Source organism: Talpa occidentalis, unplaced genomic scaffold (genome assembly GCF_014898055.3).
Source record: "Talpa occidentalis isolate TD23 unplaced genomic scaffold, MPIMG_talOcc4v2.1, whole genome shotgun sequence".
NCBI lineage: Eukaryota > Metazoa > Chordata > Mammalia > Eulipotyphla > Talpidae > Talpa > Talpa occidentalis.
This window is the reverse complement of record NW_026555331.1, coordinates 80,906,094-80,920,827: the sequence shown is the minus strand read 5'-3', so window position 1 is coordinate 80,920,827 and position 14,734 is coordinate 80,906,094. Positions and strand designations below refer to the sequence as shown.

The following is a 14,734-nucleotide window of genomic DNA, read 5'->3' as shown; positions in this document are numbered from 1 at the left end:
TGAGTATGAAAGCTGTGAAAGAAAATTCATGATCTGATATAGGTAGATAGTATTCCAAATTAAAAAAAAAAAAAAGAGCAAAGACCATGATAAGGGATGACCTCACCATAATTAAGGAGAAGAAACAGAAAGGCTGCTTTGCCTCACCTATCTTTCCAAACATCAATTTTTCTTCACTGAAAACCCCAAACCCAAACTTACATGTTTTTGGCAGTTCCTGTGAGGAGCTGACTCATGAATATCTTCCCATGATCGCTGTCTCTGCACTGAGATACCTTCCTATTTCCAGAACTCACCATGATCTGGCAACAACTCACACTGCTTCTAGGGAGCATTTGGATTTAATTCTGTTTCTGGATATCAGATAGTGAATTTCAATAAAAGATCACAACAAAACAAAACTTGTAGCAGTGAAAAGATAATAGAGAAGTATAGACTCTTTCACTCCACTTTTTCCCAGTGCTATATTGTGCCCAGTTCACTAGAAGGAGTCCAGTAAACAGAACACACTGATGTGGATAAGACAAGCACATATGCCAGAAGTGGGAAATGCAACAGAGCTGATCAGTAGGCATGTCAGAGGGAAAAAACAAAACAAAACAAAAAACTCATCACCATGATTTTCCAGACTATGAGTGAAAATGAATGAATTTACAAAAAAGTGGCATATACTTGCGTTCGCAGCACATATACCAAAATTGCAATGATACAGAAAGGATTAGCATGGCCTCTGAGCCAGGATGACATGCAAAATGGTGGTATGAGCCATGAAGAGTCACCAAAGAAGGCACAGGCTCAGGGAACAAGAATATGGTCCTTATGCAGTTTTAAATTTTCCATTTATACGAGTTAAGGAGATTAGTTCTTGGCAATAGAATGAGGGATGCCCTTGGAGATATTTTCCTTTACTCATGTAAACATGTGTTACAAATAGGCAAACTCCACAAAGACATCGAAGCTGCTCATATGAAATCATCTGCATGCCATAAGACATTTTGGGGGAGAGGACAGATTTCACTTCCCTACAACAGCTGAAACTCAGGATCTGTGAATGAATGTCCCCCAACTTGGATGCTGCTGACCATCTACCACATGCCTAGAGCCAATATCCTAGTCCTTGCCCATTCTAGAGGAGAACAAATTTCCCCAAAGCCAACTGTTCATTGTTCATCAAAGTTCATGATAAACTGTATAGAAAATGAAGACTGAAAGAAGGTATAAATGTTATTAAATGGAGAAAAAGAAAGAGGTACATCAGGATTCTTAATATTGTGATGCTGTCCATGATGGGTTTTTTAATTATATGTTTCATAGCATATAAAGTGTTTTTTCTAATTTCGTCTTCAAATATATATAAATGTCTAACCCAAAAATTATATCTGCATTATAATGCAGATATAATTTTTGGGTTGTACATTTAAATAGATATGTTTGGTGGGTATAAATTAAAGAGAGTTCACCTGAAGTGTCACCTACAGTTCTATGGTAAGAGTAGTAAAGGAGCATGACAAATGAAATATTTTCTTTTTTTTTAAGACAATTTACCTGCCAAACACCTGCCCAAATCTGTATTTTCTGGAGATTTATCATGTCTGAGATTTAATGGTGAGCCAAACAGATGGTGCACTGCTATCCTGACTTTTAGATTACAAAAGTCCTTAGCTTTAAGAGCACACTTTATACTTCATCATGTTACAGAAACACTACGTGAAAGGAGGAGGGACTTTAAATAGTTGTCATTTATCCTGTCCCCACTTATGTGCAGTCACCTTGGATTACAAATTCTAGTATGCTATGAACCAGACTTCCTGAATGGGGAACCATCTGTAGGTGCAAGGTGGATCTAGAGACAGAAGACAGATGAAGGGAAATAGGTGGAGGAGAAACATGTACAGGGATTTAGAAGAGATACTTGGAAGAGACATTTGGATAAAACGTGGTGAGCCTGCTCCTAGTCCTTGGCAGAGTCAATGGCAGCTATTATCTTGACTTCATTTTGGATTCTGTTTCCTTTACCTTTGTGCTCACAGATGGCCAGAATGTTTAGAGCATGCACATCTTCAGAGATTAGGGTCACTGGGTACCCCTTCATTGTACTCTAACAATCGTAATCCTCTATATTACCTGTTCACACATTAATTTGACAAGAACTTAATACTTTAAAAACGCTTGAATAATAAAAAAAATGAAGGAACCTGAAACTATATGCCTGGCCCCAAGTGTTGAATAGAAATCCTATGGAAAGCTGCAGCCTTGGTATCTATCATGGGGGAGACCGGGCACTTCTTTCACAGGCATGCAGGGAGGCTACAGCAGGGGAGAATGCTAATTACAGATCAGAAGCCTCCATTCTTAGATGCTTTACTGACACTCCTGTTAGGTGCAGATTCTGACTCTCAGGCAGAATATAAAGAATGTTTTTGTGATCAAAGAAAGAAGCATTTGGGCAATTTGCATAATTTGTAGAAAGATGCCTCCCAACAAAGTTATGGAGACTTGGACTTTTTTAAGGTTTCTAGTCCTGTGGGGTTAGTACAGTTCCACTGTCATCTAAAGTAGACCCCTTGTCCCCCAAATTAGATAGCCCTCAAAAAGGCTCACAACAACTAGACAGTTTGTGGTGTTATCCTTTGTCAACTCAACTGAGATATTCCTCAGATATTTTGATTCTATTTTCTACTAAGTACACCAAGAAGAAAATGTAGAGAATGCTTTTCTGTACAAACCAATTCCCCAACCTGTAAGTGTAGAATTTTCTTCATGAAAAAGGAAACGCATATGATAAGCGGACAGATTGAACATTATTGCTTAAGGCAAGGAGTGGAAGGAAGCTGGGAAAACTGTGAGAAAGTTTGATTATAGCAACAATAGCAGGAGTCACAGTAAATCTGAGCTAGCTTGGGAAGGATTCTGGGCATCAGTTAGTCTGGGGTTGCTGCAGGGGCTGCTACATTTTCTGTATTAGACCATGTCCTGTTCTTGTAGTCTTAGGACACCCATGAGTCTTCTTGGAACTTCAGAATGCTTCCTGGTCTGTCCTCTCCGCAACTCTTGTTTATGTTACATGTAAAGGTAAAATGTGGCTATTTGTTTTATGGACTTTTAACTCATACCCTCCTGCAATAAACAATTATGGTTTTACTGGTAGGGTTTTTCTTTTATGCCTTTGGTACTCCTAACTGGGATCAGGTAGTTTGGATATTGGGCTCACTCGGTGCTTCATTTGCTGGGAGTGCCTCATATTCTTTTATCTCAATATGTGACCCAGTGCAAACTGCGATGGGAGGGTTCACATTTAATTCTGCATCTAATACAAAATTATCCTTTGTACCTGTTCTATTGAAGTAACTGATGGAAGATTGCTGGTACCTTATATAAATATGTTATAGATAAGAGAGTAATAATGGTATCTTACATTTGGATAATGCTTTATGATGTACAATATTTTTACTTTATTACTATTATTTCAGATTATAAACATAACAACCCAGAGAAAAGAAGGTAATATTTTCTCCATTTTGTAGGTAAGAAGCTAAGTACAGGAACGTTAGGTGTTCATAGTAATACAAATAGGAATCAAAAGGGACTCAAATTCAGACTAATAGACTATGAAGTCTCCCCCAGTTTCAGGGGCTATAAGTTCTTAATATGGGTAGAGCTCCATCAGATCTCTAATTACACTCTACCAAGCAGAACACTTCTTCCTTTTGGAAGCAAAAGGGGGACATCTAGGTTTGCACCCCTCAAATACCTTTGAAGAGTCCTAATGGGTGTAGAAATACACTGGGTTCCCCCCCACCCCAGGACATTCCCTGGGGCAGGTGGTGCATGATCTGATCAAATCTAATCTAATCTAATCTAATCTAATCTAATAAAATCTACCATAGTAGACCCAGGCAAAGGCACAGACCCTGGACTAGCAATTCTATATCTTGCTTCTAAGAGGCAGTTTACATGCAGTTTCAGAAATTCCTTTTTAATTTTCTTTTAAATAAAATACTGACAGCACAGCCACAATGTTCTAGTACTTACTAGGTACTACATGGCCGTAGATTGGAAGATGGAGTCAATGCTGAGGGTCCATATAATTCAGGAAAAGAGACTGACATGTACTACAAAACTGATCCTAACTTGGCATGATAGAAACAACAAAGTGACAGGATAAAGATTTATGACAGTAATGACCAGTTACACTTTCATGCCACTGTTGCTACAGATTTGCTGCTGTGAGTACTGATGCCGTGACTGGATGTTGAATTCTGCACCTTTGTGCATTCTCTCTTCTCAAAAGAATTTACTTTGGAAGTAAACTTTGAAGAAGCAAATAAGATACAAAATTCAGATTCTCAAGAGATTTGCTATAACCCACTTTTAATTCTAGAGCTGAGTTTTTTTTCTAATAAAATTAGATTACCTAGGAAATAAATTCAGCCCTGACTGAGTTCAAACAGGAAAGTTCCTATTTACCTCCTGATTGATATTAAAAAAAAAAAAAAAGCCAATGATGTAGGAGATAGAAATAAAACTACAGATGGAAATGCAACATTGCAATTTTTTTGTAATGAGAGCCTGGTAGAATTTGCCACATTTTATTTTAGGAGTAAGTACTGAAGAGTGTTTCTCCAACTAGGCCTTTCTTTCTGATGACCATGCTCCATGGGGGTGGGAAGTAGGGCAAAGTTGCAGTGGCATCCTCGGGGTACAGTACTTCATTCCCCCCCTCAACAGACATCCATCTCCTCCTACTCCATACCTCTCAGCAAATTGTTGAGCTTTGGGTCATAAAGGCAATTCAGTGTGTGGACACTGAGCAAGGAAGCAGCCTTGCCTCAGACACTGGGGAGAGACACTGCAAGGTTTGAAGCAGGACAGTGTGTTCTCTGGAGCTCAGATACTGCCCATGGGACTCTTTCAACTCAGGAGCTTTCTTTAAAAGTCAGAATTAATGGGGAGGTGACCCGCAAGGTACTGGAATGGGAGCACTTTTGCTTACCTCCTTATACTAGCTCAGCTCATCTGTAGGTAAATATAGACTAATCTACACAGAAGCAAACCTGAAATCTGGAAAAAATAGTTTCCACAACTAAGTTTATTTTTTTTTATGATTTATTTATTTATCCATACAAGAACTGGGGCACAGGCCAGAGATGCAGGAGGGGGCAGTGAGAGGATTCACCAGAGACAGAGCAGGAAACAGAACAGGCAGACTGATGGAAATACACTGCTGAGGGGAGCAGCGGGTGAGCCAGGAGAGGTCTGCTGCGCCATGTGGGTTGCTCCCTGGCTGGGGATCGAACTCATGCTGTAGAGGCTGCGATTGCTTCATAGTGTGGTGCTTAACCCTTTGTGCCACCAGTGAGACCCTCCACAACAAAGTTTAATAGACTGCATCAAGAAAACTAGGAGATTTTCCTGGTCCCTTATTTAAGTTTTCTAGATTCCTGCTATGAGTGAGACCATTCGGTATTTTTCTTTTTCTTTTTGGCTTATTTCACTGAGCATGATCCCTTCCAGCACCATCCATGTTGCTGCAAATTGCATGTGTTTATCTTTTTTGAATGCTGAGTAATATTCCATGGTATATATGTACCACATCTTCTTGATCCAGTCATCTATTTTTGGGCATTTGAGTTGTTTCCAAAGCTTAGCTATTGTAAACAGTGCTGCTATAAACATCGGGGTGCAGGTGTTCTTTGGAATTGATGTTTCTGTGTCCTTTGGGTAAATACCTAGGAGTGGAATTGCTGGATCATATGGAAGCTCTATGTTTAGTAGGTCCAGAAATCTCCACACAGCTCTCCATAGTGGTTGAACCAGTTTGCAATTGTATGGGGAATATAAAAATAAAATTTATTATTTAAAAAAAAAAAAAAGATCTACTGGGAAATCTCCACAAGAAAAGGGGACAAATGTTTTTTGTTGTCAGAATCAAATTGGCCTCTCCTGACCAGACTATGGAAAGTTGCTGGCTACCTCAGCTACTTTGAGTAGTTGAATAGTATTAAGGACCATCCTGATCAAAAAAAAAAGAAAACTAGGAGAGGCAGAGAAATGTACTTGCCAAAGAAGAGACTCCATCATGGGGCAATAAGCCATAAAAAAGAAGACACCTCTAAGTTAAGGAATGATTTCGCCCCTAGAGCCTGGAGGAAAGCTGTATCTAATATCTGGCACCCCAATCCTATGATCCAGTTCATCCTGCTCTGGAGCCCTTACATTGAAGACCGGAAGGTAATGAGTACAGGTATGTTGAGGAAAAACAGAAACTAAGAACCAACTCAATAGGACTGAAAGCAGATTGTTTGCTCTGGGGCACAAAGTAATAATACAAGCGTGAACATAGGTGAGGGAATCCCAGATACTATCCTTATAGAGCTGGCCTGGCCAGCAAGAAACATTAGGAAATAACCCTGATACGGAGTCACAGGCAGATGTCATCTTAGCAATCTCTAGCAATCTTGCCAATAATGGTGTGGTTGTGGTGGGGACCATTTTGGAACTCATACTCCATACCATCAGACCCTGAGAGTAAATCCTCATAAAAACTTCACCCTCCTCAGGGTGAAGGTCCAAATAAGAGGGTCCATCCATGGCACACAAATAGCCCAGGTGCCTATTCACCATCATCTGCCCACTGGCAAACTAGCTTCACCCCTGTAGCCAGCCATTAATCACCCTGGCCAGCATGCAATGCAGAAGAAGCAGTGTCAGTGTCATCCCCCAACTGCATGCACTGCAGCAAAGATGGCAATGTCCCACCTGGATCCTGCATACCTCAGCACATACCTGAGCCCTGGTGGCACTAACACAATATTGCAAGAAATGCTAAAGGAACTCCCCTAAGCTGAAAAGATACTAAATAAAAACAAGAAAATATATGAGAGGAAAACGTCTCACTCTAAAAGATAGACTCATAATAAAAGTAGTAGACTAATGACCTATAAAAAATGAATATTAAAAGACAAAAATAGCAAAAAATAAAGTTACAATGATTAATGTCAAGGGAAATCTGTAAATCTGTGAAATGAGATATCGAGAACATTAATTGATATCTGAAAATGCAGAGTTAAGGAATGTGTTCAAATTTAAGTAGCTATCTATCTATATGATCTTATAGCTGAACCTATATCTGAATTCAAAAAATTTAAACTTTTTGAGGTTATACCTGAATGAAAAAATTAAAAATACCCTATGACTAGTAATCCAACTTCTGAATATTTACCCAAAGAATATGAAAATACCAACCTGAAAAGATGTATGCATCCCTATTTTTATTGCAGCACTATTCACAATTGCCAAGAAATGGAAACAACCCAGGTACCCAACAATGGGTAAAGAAGATGTGGCATCTTTATATAATGGAATATTACTCAGCCATGAAAAGATGAAATTTTGCCATTTGTGACAAGATGGATGGAGCTGGAGGGGATTATGTGAAGTAAAATAAGTTTGGATGAGAAAATAAATACTGTATGATTTCACTCATTTGTGAAATATAAAGAGAGGGGAAAAAAAACCCCAGAGACTAACAAGAGAAAGTGGTTACAGAGGGGAACATGGTGGAGTGACTGGGAAGAGGGGGATGATTCGTTGTTGGTGGATGGTGACTGGGCAGGACATTTGGTGGTGGCTACAGTGAGAAAATGGTCCTCTTGGCACCTATACTGTGTTTTAACTTAATGCTACTTCAACAATAATTTTAAAAAGTCATAATTATTGATTCTAAGAGTTAGCATTTAGCATTTCACACCCCAAAGGGGATATTTAAAGTAAATTAGTGGAAAGCATGCATCAGGAATGTCATGAGTTTTATTTTTTTCCTGTTTTTTAAAAATTTTATTTCTTGGGCCTCCCCAGTGGCGCAGCGGTTGAGCGCTGGGTTGCGAAGCTGCCCTCAGCTTCTGCAGCAACTGTTCAATCCCGGGCCACCCGGTGAGGGTCCCACATGGTGCGTAGACTTCTCCTGCTGCCTGCTGCTCCCCTCAGCAGGGTACTTCGTCAGTCTGCCTGCTCTGCTCTCCTCTCTGGCTCTGGTGAATTTTCTCACCCTCCCGCGCTTCTGATTGTACCCAGTGCTTGTAGAAATAAATAAATAAATCTTTAAAAAAAAAGTTTTTTTTTTAATTTTTATTCATTTTTGTATATTTGATTTCTCCCCTCAGGTGCAATCCCCATAAAATTCTCACTCCCAAATCACCCATGAACTGTCACCATAGTCCCTTGTGCTCATGAGCTTTATTCTATTGTTTTTCAAATTCACCTTCAAATTTAGTATGTACATGAGCAACAGTGTAATGAAGTTGAGGGAATCAAGGCCATTTCTGGAGAGCATATAAATTTAGGTTTATAATGGCACCCTGTCATTATTAGTTTTTGACTTGTAGGATATAGCATTTTTATAATCATACTAAAATTTCATAGTAAAAATGTTGTCTGTCTGTCTATCTGCCTGCCTATGTATGTATGTGTCACATTATTTAGGCATGAGACATGTACACAATTCATTATGAAGAATGGTACAGCAGGAAATTATGGTTGAACTTGGTATCAGACCAGTTTGGTCAATAGATCTTTACTTTTCTCTTTGAAATGTCGTTTGTACTGAAATTTATAAAGAAAAGACTGATTAAGTGATACAGAGATAAGTACAATGCTGCCTTGGGATCAATGAAACCATAACAGAACATGTGGAGCTGTGTTTACTACTCTCACCAGCTGAGTTTTGAGGCAGAAGTGGTCTGGGCTCTGCATAGTGAGTACCTACTGACACCATCCTAGGCACCATGTCACTTTGTTAGGACAACAAACCTGTGTGTGTATGTTCCTATGTGTTGCATATAGGTGACAATCTGAATCACAAATTACTATAATAGTGGGGCTCTAATGGTTTTTGCTAAAGGAATCCACTGACTGAACATGGTAGCTCAAAGAGTCCCAGGAGAAAGGGCAGAGACTGACATCAGCACCACAGATACAGCAAGATGGCACTAGGGCTCAGTGACCTTGTGCTTTATGTGGGATATTTCTTCATGCTGCAATGAGTTAATGAGTAATGTTGAGATTCCAATTTGGCTATGGTGACCTTGAAAGTCACCAAGACCAGTGGACAAGGGGGTCACTGTTGTGGCAACTGGCTTTTAGGAGCATTCCTGAAACCCTGATTTCAAAGGATATGCTTGTCAGTACCAAAGACAAATGAAACACTGGTAAGCACATAAACAAATAAACAAACAAAAAGCCTTAGGGATTGATGGGAGAAATTTCAGAGACTATAGAGAAGGATAAGTGCTAATTTGCAAGTTATTATCATGATCTTGCTGTCAATCCTGTGTTACAGATTAAGACCTAATATCTATGGACTAGATATTTGTGCCCCCACTCCCAAAATTTATATACTGAAGTCTTACACCCAAACTAAATTAGAGATAGGGACTTTGGGAGATAATTAGGGTTAAATGAGGTCAAGAGAGCAGGAACAGCATGATGGGATTATTGCCCTACTAAGAAGGAAGACCAAAGAATTTGCTTGATCACCATCTCTCCACGTGATCACTAACAAAAAGGGAAGGTGAACACCCAGGAAATAGTAGTTACCACAGGCTTAAAATAAGGTGTCAGAGTGGACATGGATGGCAGACTTCCCATCTTCCAGAGCTGTGAGAAATAAATTTCCAATGTTAAAGCCCAAATATGGTATTTTTGTTATGGCAGCAAGAACTAAGATACTAGAGGAAAAAAGTGATTCCTTACCATATTTTGGGCAAATGGAACAAAACTAACTGTGAAAACACTATGAAATTAGCTTTGAGTTTCTCTGTAAGCTAGAGACTAAATAAAAAACCTTGTTTTCATTAATTATAATTTGCTATAAAGTTTTGGGCCTCCCTGGTGGCGCAAGGGGTTGAGACTCAGCCTACGAAGCTATCTGCAGCCACTGCAGCACGAGTTTGATCCCCACTCACGAAGATACCCAGATGGCATAGCAGACCTCTCCTGCTTCACCCCCTGATCCCCTCAGCAGTGTATTTCAGTCATTCTGCCTTTTCTGTTTTCCACTCTGTCTCTGGTGAATCCTCTCACCTCCCGACACCTCTAGCCTGGACCCCAGTTCTTGAATGCATAAATAAACCTTTAAAAAAATTGGTATAAAGTTTTACCACTTGTGTGTGTTTTGATATGTAATGAGAAAAAATTTGGTCTATGTACATTTGGAAGCTTGGGAAAATGATTGTTGTCACTGATTTAAAGTTTAATGTTCCTTGGGTCCTCCCTGGTGGCGCAAGAGTTAAGATGCAACCTATGCAGCCATCCACAGCCACTGCAGCACGAGTTCGACTCCCGGCCAGTCAGGGAGCAACCCACATGGCAAAGCAGCCTCTCCTGTCTCGGCCACTGCTCCCCTCAGCCAGGTACTTCAGTCAGTCTGCCCATTCTGTTCCCTACTCTGTCTCTGGTGAATCCTCTCACCCCCCACACCTCTGGCCTGTACCTCAGCTCTTGTATGCACAAATAAATCTTTTTTTAAAAAAAAATAGTTTAATGTTCCTTTCTGTAAAGTCAGTTTTGTGATTGACTCTTTTATCATCATTTTTTATCATCTTTCATCATTGTTTAAAATGGTAAACAGAGATAAAAGGAAAAGCAAAATTAAAGGAAAGGGTATTGTTTATAGATTTGGAAAGACTTCATGATATTTGAAAGATTATTTACTTTTATAATCACAAATAATATCAAAGAATGAAGCACAATATTAATATAAACTGTTGCTTACACCATATTTTAATATGCTGATGTGCCTTTTTGAGTCTATAAAGTTTCATGTAATTAGTTCTCTCCCACAATTTCTCAGTCTTGGCAAAGATTAATAACAATTGAAGATGGTGCTTCCTCTGGGATTGTTATTTACATTTTATATTTCTATGGTGTTTGGCTGGTAGTCAGCTCTAAACAAAAAGTAATTTAAATTTCATAGCTCTCTTTGGAGTTTATTGTGATGTAACCAAAGACATAGGAGCATTCTGGAAATCATTTGAGGTAAAAGAAAAGACAGAGAGGAAGAGCACTTTCTGGGGAAGGGGATGATGCAAACTAGTGTCCAAGTAAATAAGATGGTAAGGTTACAAAATTGCCCAGAAGAGATATAATAGAGCTAGAGATTCAAGCATCAGGTGGTTTTCAGCCATGAAGTATACACTCCTCTATTGGCTACAAAGATCTCACTCTACCAGTGTGCTCAGTTGAGATGCTCTGATATCCATCCTTGAATTGGCTCAGGGGCCAGGCTTTCTTCAGATGCTCACAGCCAGTGACTGAACACAACAGTGACTGAACACAACAGGCATACAAACCATTTTCCTGGGAGATGTGAAATTCCTATGACTAATTTTGGCTCAAGGACTCCTTGCTGGGTTTGTTAAAACTCTCTTTGAATTGTACTATAGTCGAAGACCTTCTATTCAATGTTCCTTGCTCTGTCTCTCCTTCCCAGAAATTGGAGCTGCATCTTAGTGTGATCATCTTTCAATCTCTTCTGACTTCTGATTTTTTCCCTCCAATAAAATTCTTAAAGAGTGAACCCCAATTTGGCATAAACTTCTCTGGTGGATACTCACTCTAATAGGTGGGAAGTTGGATATTAATAATTTTAATAAGATTCTCTGATTCTTACTGATACTGATAAATTGGATAGCAAGTTTGCCCCTTTAGAGTTTTTGTTTTTTTTTTCTTTACGATATCTAAGGCTGAGTCTCCAGGATGTGTCAGGATGCTATTTTATATACAATACCAGGGTGAGGTATATTTTCAAGAAGTGTTTTTAGGACCAGGGAATCAAAGCAGTTAGTGAAAGCAGGAATTTTGCCTACTTTACCCTAAATTCTATTAATAACAAACTAAGAGTTTATTTATACAATGAAAGATTGATTATAGTCACTCATTTAAAAATTTTACTTAGTATTTATAAGATTACAGCTGATCTGGAGATTGAATGAATTCTAAAGTCTTTCCTAAGTGTACAATTATTATTCTCCACTATATGGGAACAGCATTTTTAAAAATTATGGATATGGATACCTCTGAAATAGCTAGTTGACATTTCTTTTTAGCATATTTTTCCCTCCTTAAAAGAAATAGGGGGAATGGCATAAGAAGATTTATGATTTTAGAGGAGGATATTTGATTCTAATCAGGCAATCAGACACTTCGGTGGAGTACTAAGTATAGACATGCAAGTCAAGTAATAAAAACATGACACAGGATGTTTAAGGCATGGCATTATTTACAGCTCACTAGAGAACAGGAGCTTCAAGCTCTCCTAAGTATTCTCATTTTGTGTAAATGCCCACACTTACTACTCCATAGTTATATGCACATAATATATACATATATTTTAAAAATAATATAAATTTAAAATGTATATTGTAGGGTAAATGTCAGGCTTTTGTGCCCTCCCACCATTAGGGTTGATGATGGATCCCTGCAGTCCTGAATGCATGCCTGATGGTGGCACCTGGAGTGAGGTGTGGGCATGCATAGGTGGGTACACCTGGGCTGAGAGACTGGGCTCATAAGCGTGGCGTCATGGGGACGCAGAGGAAAAGAACAAAAGCAGCTCCAGCTGAGAAGCAGAAACCACGAGAGAACGCCGGAAAGCCCAGAAAGACTTGCTGGAGGTTGGGAGGTCTGCCAGCCTCCTGGCCCCCCCCAGAACCCCTGCCTGCCGTGTACCTGGTAAACTCAATAAAAGCCTGAAAAAGCCACCGAGGGCCCCAGGACCTCTTCTTTACCTGTCTGCATAGGGTCATAGAGAACCTGCTCTGGGCCATCCCGCCCCTACATATAAACATGTTTATATACAGATGATGCAGTGAACAGGACAGGTCTCTCTTCCTGCCCCATCAGATGAGCATTCCCATCTGCTGCATTCAACAGCTTTGTCTTCTTGCATTCCAAGGAAAAGGGAGTTAAAGGGCAGTTGTTGAGAAAGCAAGCTGGTGCCCTCCCGAAATCTCAGAACTCTCCTTATGCCTGCACTAAAAGGATTTGCCAACACCCCCCCTTTCCTCTGCCCCATTGCAGACCCTTGCCCTTATCCCCCATTTTTCCCCTTTGTATAAACACCCCTGCGCTCTGCCAAAAAGCAGGATGGTGGTCTTTCTTTCAAACACGATCCTGCTGTCCTCTTCGGTTTGTGAACAAATTAAACTACTTTCCTTCTCAAACCCTGTTTCCTTTTATTGGCTGAGGGAAACTGAGGCTGGCGTTCGGTATCACAGATGCACATTATAAAATATATACACTAAATAGCATATGGCAAAGTACATGCATCTATAAATATATCTAATACATATATTTAACATTTATAAGGAGGGAGGTGACTTCACCAAGATAGGGGCAGAGGTCATTCCTGATTTACTCCCCTTACAAGAAGAAAAACTAACAATTATTCATGAGAAGACACCCCTGAGAGAATTTAGAATTTGGGAATGTGACTGAAGGACTCCTCTGTACCACAAACACCAAGACAAATGACATTAGAAGAGGAACAGGAGAGCTACATGCGAAGCTCATTGTTGCCACCCCAGGTTGAGGAGTCCCCCATGAGTTCCTGTTTCCTCCAGTGGGAAAAGAGAGTCTAGGGTGGATATGCAGCCCCCACACTATGATGGGATGCTTTGAGGGAGCACCAACTGTCTCGTCCCAAAAGGACTGCAGGAAAGTGCAGGATTTGACCACATCACAGATAAGAAACTGTGAAGGGAAGGGGCTTGCAGAAACCTGAGCACAGGTCTTGGGAGACCGAGTCCTCCTACCTGTAGTGCCCACGTAGTGATTCCAGCCAGACCAGGGAATGAGGTGGGGTGTAGGTCTGTGTGATTGTTTCTCAAATTGAGACAGGGCAAGTTAGGGTTATTAGGCAGTTTTAGGGACAGTGCAGGAGGGGACCTCTGAAGAATTTAGGGAGGCTTCAGAGATAAGGACAACCAAGGGAAAGTAACCCATTCCACTAGGAAAAACAAACATCCCAGGACCAAGGACAACATTGTTAATGCTAGTCCTGGTTTCCTTCAGGTGGTAAAGGGAGGCGGAGATTGGAGAAATGGAGAGTGGTTTAATTTATGGACACATTAGAAGGGCAGCTGTTTAACTTCAATGCAGGGATGCCCATCCAGAAGACTGGGCCATAAAGATAAAGATGCAACAAATGGGGAAAGAGAAAGCTATTGGATAAGGAATGTGAAGATCTCCCACTCAGTAGCAAATTAAGTGAGACAGCCGAAAACTGACCAATCACAAAGAGACTGGTGGAGCTTTAGAATAATGAGGGAAAAAGGTATATATTCCCTGAGGCACAACTCCACTTTGGCTTCCTTGCCCCTCCCAGGCCTGGTTCCCTGGCCTGGGAGTCCCACTTTATTTCTGCTCTTTTTCTCCTCAATAAACTTTTTCTTCTTCTAAACAAACCTGCCTTTGCTCGCTTGCTTGCCTGAGCGTCTGCGAAGTTCCTGCTGCGGCTTCGTGAGACACCAACCCGTGGGGGGTCTAGTGGCTGTGGCTCAGCCCTGCCCTGCAGCCTGGAATCCGTTCCTGGCTGGGAGACTAGGCCTGACAATTCCGGTATCAAAATGAAGATCAAATGCCATCCCTGGAGCCTGATCTGTTCCCACCAGGAAGAAGAGCTCCTCCTAGCCTGGCCCATCCCTGAATGTAGCTGCCTGACTAGAAAGCCTAATAA

At 40.4% G+C, this 14,734-nt stretch overlaps 1 non-coding gene across 1 annotated transcript; it reads left to right on the top strand.

The window, feature by feature from the left end:
* Positions 1–672: 672 nt before the first annotated feature.
* LOC119251736 (U6 spliceosomal RNA) lies at positions 673–775 on the top strand. Its single transcript, XR_005126591.1, has one exon. It is a non-coding gene; the product is annotated as a U6 spliceosomal RNA (small nuclear RNA).
* The last annotated feature ends 13,959 nt before the right edge of the window (positions 776–14,734 follow it).